Raw genomic sequence first — 6,654 nt, forward strand, 5'->3', positions numbered from 1 at the left:
AGCACATGGTTTAGGCCCCGTGACCCAAGCTCAACTTGGTGCGCAGCTTGTACCCTGAGATCCAACAAGGACTCAGAGTATGGTTCAGACCCTGAGACTCTAGCTGAGCTTGGCATGCAGTTTGGGCCCAGAGTCCCAAGCTGAGCTTGGCACATGGTCCCAGCCCTGAGATTCTGGCTGGTCTCAGCGTGCAGTCCAGGGCCCAGAGTCCCTGGCTGAATTCAGGGCACAGTTTGGGTCCAGAGTCCCTGGCTGAGCTCAGCGGGTGACCCGGGTCCTGAGACTCTTGCTGAGCTCGGCATGAGGTTTGGGCCCAGAGTCCCTCACTCAACTTGGGGGGCAATTTGGGTCCCGTGAACCTACCTGAACTTGGCAAGCAGTTTGGGCCCAGAGAACCTAGCTGAGCTTGGTGCCCGGTCCTGGCTCTGAGACTTTAGATGGACTCAGTGTGTGGATTGGGTCCAGAGTCCCTAACTCAATTTGGTGTGCACTTTGGGTCCAGAGTCCTTGGCTGAGCTCAACGGGTGCTCCTGGCCCTACAACTCTGGCTGAGCACGGTGCACACATGGGTCCAGAGTCCCTAGCTGAGCTTGGCGGGCAGTTTCAGCCTAGAGACGCTGAGTTTGGCATGCAGTCTAGGCCCTGAGACTCTAGCTGAACTCAGCGAGCTCAGTGTGTGGTTTGCACCCGAGACCCTGGTTGGACTCACCACTAACTAGAATAAGAGCATGAATTAGGCCCAGAGACCCGTTTGGGTCCAGAGATGCGAACTGGACTCAGTAGGTGTGAGGTTTGGGCCCCATGACAATAACCTGGACTCTGTGAGCGGTCTGGGTCCTGAAACACTACCAGGAACCACAGACCAGCAGAGCATCAAAGCTCAGGGACTAAGGAAATCTCGGGGAGACAGGGAGTAGAGTGGCAATTAGACCCCCTCCACCCAAACTGCTTCAGTCCCTGGAGAGCTCCAGTGCTACAAGCGGACCCAGAAGGCTGTGGACAATTTGGCCTCACCCAATGCACATTCAGAGAACCAGAACAATTACAGGACCCACAGTACACTGGAGCTGGTGATCACTGGCTGTGAGAAACCCAAAATATCATCCAGACCAGTGAAGCATCAGTGCTTCTGGCCTGGGGAAATCATGAGACAACTGGGTGAATCAATTCCCAGCTTCTTCCACCCAACTCTCGAAGCTCCCTGCCAAAAACAGAGATGGCAAGATGCCCAAAGGACAACATAAAATCATATGCAGAAAAAACAAAACAAAACAATATGGCATCTCTAGATCCCAGCTATTCCAAAGAAAACAACCCAGAGAACTCAAACACAATGGAAATACAAGAAAATGACCTCAAATCCTTTGTAATGAGGACGATAATGGAGGAAACAAATAAAATTCATAATCAAATGCAGGAAGATGCAGCCAAACAGGTGGAAGACATAAAAGAAGTCTATAGAGAGGTAATGGAAAAATTTCAGGAAAATACAAACAACCAGATAAAGGAAATCAATAAAACTCTTCAAGCTCTGAAGGCCTATAAAAAGGCAATGGAAGAAACTTGGGAATATACAAACAATCAGAAGAAAGAAATAAAGGAAACAGTCCATGATCTGAAGGTGAAAGTGGATTCAATGATAAACACACAGACAGAAGAAAAATGGGAATATGGAGCTCAGAGAGGAAGGCAAGCAACACAGAGGCAAACCTATCTAACAGAATCCAAGAGATGGAGGAACGAATCTCAGGTCTAGAAGATACAATCACAGATCTTGAAGCAATCATTAAAGAAAATGCTAAATCTGGAAAAAATCTTGACACAAAACATCCAAGACATAAAGGACACCATGAAAAGAAGAAATCTGAGGATAATAGGCATTGAAGAAAGAGAAGATGCCAGACTCCAAGGCCCAGAAAATATTCTCAACAAAATCATAGAAGAAAACTTCCCCAATCCAAGAAAAGAGATGCCTATAAACATACAAAAAGAGGCCTACAGAACACCAAATAGAATAGACCAGAAAAGAAAAACTTCCTGTCACATGATAATCAAAACATAAAATATACAGAACAAAGAAAAAATATTAAAAGCTGTAAGGGAAAAGGGCCAAATAACATTTAATGGCAAACCTATCAGAATTACACCTGACTTCTCAGCAGAGACCATAAAAGCCAGAAGGGCCTGGACAGAGATCCTACAAACCTTAAGAGGCCACAGGTGCCAGGCCAGACTACATTACCCAGCAAAACTATCAATAATCATTGATGGAGAAAAAAAAATATTTCATGACAAAAACAAATTCAAACAGTACCTATCCATAAATCCAGCTTTACAGAAAGTACTAGAAGGAAAACTCCACCCCAAAGGGACAAGCTACAACCAAAAATACACAGTAAATAGATAACGACACCATCACAAAAACACAACGACACAAACGCTCGACTGGAACCAACATCAAAATTAAGACTCTTAACAGTCATTGGTCATTAATATCTCTCAACATCAATGATCTCAATTCTCCAATAAAAAGACACAGACTAACTGAATGGATGCATAAAAAAGATATAATATTCATCTGCATTCAAGAAACACATCTCACCCATAAAGATAGACATTACCCCAGGGTAAAAGGCTGGAAAAATATTCCAAGCAAATGGTCACAAGAAGCAAGCAGGCATAGCCATTTTAATATCTAACAAAATAGACTTTCAACTAAAATTAATCAAAAGGGATGAGGAAGGACACTTCATACTCATCAAAGGTAAAGTCAACCAAGATGACATCACAACTCTGAACATCTATGCTCCCAATACAAGGGCATCCACATTCATAAAAGATCTATTAATGAAGCTTAAACCACACATATATCCCCACACAATAATAGTGGGAGACTTCAACAGCCCACTCTCACTGAAGGATAGGTCATTGGAACAGAAATTAAGCTAAAAAATAACATCATTAACCAATGCCATGAATCAAATGGACCTAACATATCTACAGAACCTTTCACCCAAACAAGAAGGAATATACCTTCTCCTCTGCACGCCATGGAACCTTCTCCAAAATTGATCACATAGTAGATCACAAAGCAAGCCTCAACAGATACAAGAAGATTAAAATAATATCTTGTATCATATCAGATCACCATGGTCTTAGGCTGTACTTCAACAACAACAGAAATAACAAAAAGCCTACACATACATGGAAACTAAACAACTCTCTACTTAATGACACCTGGGTCAGGGAAGAAGTAAAGAAAGAAATTAAAGACTTCCTGAAATTCAATGAAAATGAAGGAACAACATACCGAAATTTGTGGGATACAGTGAAAGCAGTGCTAAGAGGAAAATTCATAGCACTAAGTGCCTTTAAAAAAAATTGGAAACATCCCACATAAGCAACTTAATGACACAGCTAGAAGCCCTATGAAAAAAAAGGAGCAGAAATACCTAAGAGGAGTAGATGTTTCAAAACAATCAAACTCAGGGCAAAAAATAATAAATTAGAAACAAAGAAACAGTCCAAAGAATCAATAAAAGCAAGAGCTGATTCTTTGAGAAAATCAACAAGATAGACAAACCATTAGCAAAACTAACTAAAAGGCAGAGAGACAATATCCAAGTCAACAAAATCAGAAATGGAAAGGGAGACATAACAACAGACACTGAAGAAGTACCATCATAAGATCCTACTTCAAAGGCATTTATGCCAGAAAATTTGAAAATCTAAAGGAAATGGATGATTTTCTTGATCAATTCTACTTGCCAAAATTGAGTAAAAACAGATAAACAAGCTAAATAGTCCCATTTCCCATATAGAAATAGAAGCAATCATTGATAGTCTCAGGGCCAGATGTTTTCAATGCAGAATTCTACCAGACCTTCAAGGATGTGCTAATAGTGATACTCTACAAGCTACCATGTATGTAATCCACCATATGAACAAACTGAAAATAAAAAAAAAACATATGGTCATCTCCTTAGATGCAGAGAAAGCATTTGATAAAATCCAACACCCATTCATGTTTAAAGTTTTGGAGAGATCAGGAATACAAGGCACATACCTCAACATAATAAAGGCTATATACAGCAAGCCAATAGTCAAAATCAAATTAAATGGTGAGATACTTAAGGAAATTTCTCTAAAATCGGCAATGAGGCAAGGCTGCCCACTCTCTCCATATCTCTTCAGTATAGTCCTGGAAGTTCTAGCCAGAGCAATAAAACAATGAAAGGAGATCAGGGGGATCCAAATGGGAAAGGAGGAAGTCAAATTATCCCTGTTTGTATATGATATGATTGTGTACATAAGTGACCCCCAAAATTCCATCAGAGAATTACTACAGCTGATAAACACCTTCAGCAAATTGGCTGGATACAAAATTAACTCAAAAAAGTCAGTAGCTTTCCTATATACAAATGATAATCATGCAGAGGAAGATATTAGGAAAACTGCCCCCTTCATGTTAGCCACAAGCAATATAAAATATTTAGAAATTACTCTAATCAAGCAAGTGAAGGACTTGTTTGAAAAAAAATCAAAACTCTGAAGAAAGAGATTGAAGATGACATCAGAGGATGGGATGATCTTCCTTGCTCATGGATCAGGAGAATTAACATAGTAAAAATGGTCATCTTACCAAAAGCAATTTACAGATTCAATGCAATCCCTATCAAAATAACTACACAATTTTTTAAAGACATTGAAAGCTCAATTTTCAACTTCACATGGAAAAACAGAAAACCCAGAATAGCTGAAACAATCTTGTACAATAAAAGATCCTCTGGAGGAATCTCCATACCTGATCTCAAGCTATACTATAAAGCAACTGTAATTAAAGCAGCATGGTACTTGCACAGCAATAAGCTGGTTGATCAGTGGAATCGAATTGAAGACCCAGATATGAATCCACACACTTGTGGTCACTTGATTTTTGACAAAGAAGCCAAATCTATTCAGTGGAAAAAGGATAGCATCTTCAACAAATGGTGCTGGTCTAACTGGATAGCTGCGTGTAAAAAAAAAAAATGCAATTGGACCCATATTTGTCACCATGCACAAAACTCAAATCCAAGTGGATCAAACACCTCAACATTAAACCTGAGACTAGCCAGAACATGCAAAGAGCCTCAGTAGAAGAATGGATAAAGAAACTGTGGTACATATACACTATAGAATACTACCCAGCTATTAAAAACAAGGAATTCCTGAAATTCGTGGACAAATGGATTGAGCTAGAAATGATCATAATGAGTGAGTTAACCCAGAAGCAGAAAAACTCAAATGGTATATACTCACTTATATCTGGACACTAGCCCAAGAGTTATGTCTCATGAAAGTCTTCACTTACCAGGAAACTGGGACAGAGGGGAGGACATGCTATTGGGACTCTAGGTGAGAGAATCATGGGAGAATGGGGAAATAGAAGGATCCAGAGGGTTTTAGAAACCTACAAGAAGAACATTACGATGGGCAGATCTGGGCCCAGGGATCCTGCTTAAACTATGGCACCAGCCAAGGACATTACATGCTGTAAACTTTGAACCCCTACCCAGATCTGGCCAATGGACAGAACATTCTCCACAATTGAGTGGAGAGTGGGGACTGACTTTCACATGAACTCTGATGCACCATATTTGACCACGTCCTCTGAATGGGGATCCCTTGTGGCACTCAGAGGAAGGGTAGCAGGCTACCAAGAGGAGACTTGATACCCTATGAGCATATACAGGGGGAGGAAATCCCCCTCAGTCACAGTCATAGGTGAGCGGAGTAAGGGGAAAATGGGAGGGAGGGAGGAAAGGGAGGATACAAGGGATGGGATAATAATTGAGATGTAATATGAATAAGTTAATAAAATGTATTTTAAAATAAAAAACAAATAAATAAAATAAAAAGTTAAAAAATGGTTTCTATTTAGATCCAACTAATGTAATAATTTTTGTTTTGAATTTTTAAGTAATGGATAGATCTATAATCTTCATATTGTTATACTTAAAAATAAATTTCAGTCTTATTCTCCATTATTTGTGATGTTATCTTGGTTGAATTTTCCTTTGATGAGTATGAAGTGATTTTCCTTGTTTTTTTGGATTCATTTTAGTTGAAAGTCTATTGAATGGCTATTCCAGCTTGTTTTTTGTGTCCATTTGACTGGAAGACATGTTTCCAGCTTTTTACAATGAGGTAATGTCTATCTTTGTGGCTGAGGTATGGTTTCTTCAATGCAGCAGAATGTTGGAGATTGTTTATGCATCAACTCTGTTGTCTGTGACTATTTATTGGATACTTGAGACTATTGATGTTCAGAGATTAATGACCTGTGACTGTTAGTTCCTTTGATTTTTATGTTGGTTTTGGTAGTGTATTTGTGTGTTTGTCTGGTTTGTGTTCTGCTAAAGTGAAGTTATCTATTTCCTGTGCTATCCTGGGTGTAGTCAGCCTCTGTGGGCTGGTGTTTTCCTTATATTTTCTTCTGTAGGGCTGGATTTGTGGATAGGTAATGTTTGAAAGAGCTTTTGTCATGGAATATCTTATTTTTGCCATCTATGGTTTTTCATAGTTTTGCTGGGTGTAGTAGTTTGGACTGGCATTTCTTGTTTCTTAGGGTTTGCAAGACCTCTCTCCAGTCTTTCTGGGTTTCAGGGTGTC

This window comes from Acomys minous (assembly GCF_964271855.1).
Source record: "Acomys minous genome assembly, chromosome: 5".
Classification (NCBI taxonomy): domain Eukaryota; kingdom Metazoa; phylum Chordata; class Mammalia; order Rodentia; family Muridae; genus Acomys; species Acomys minous.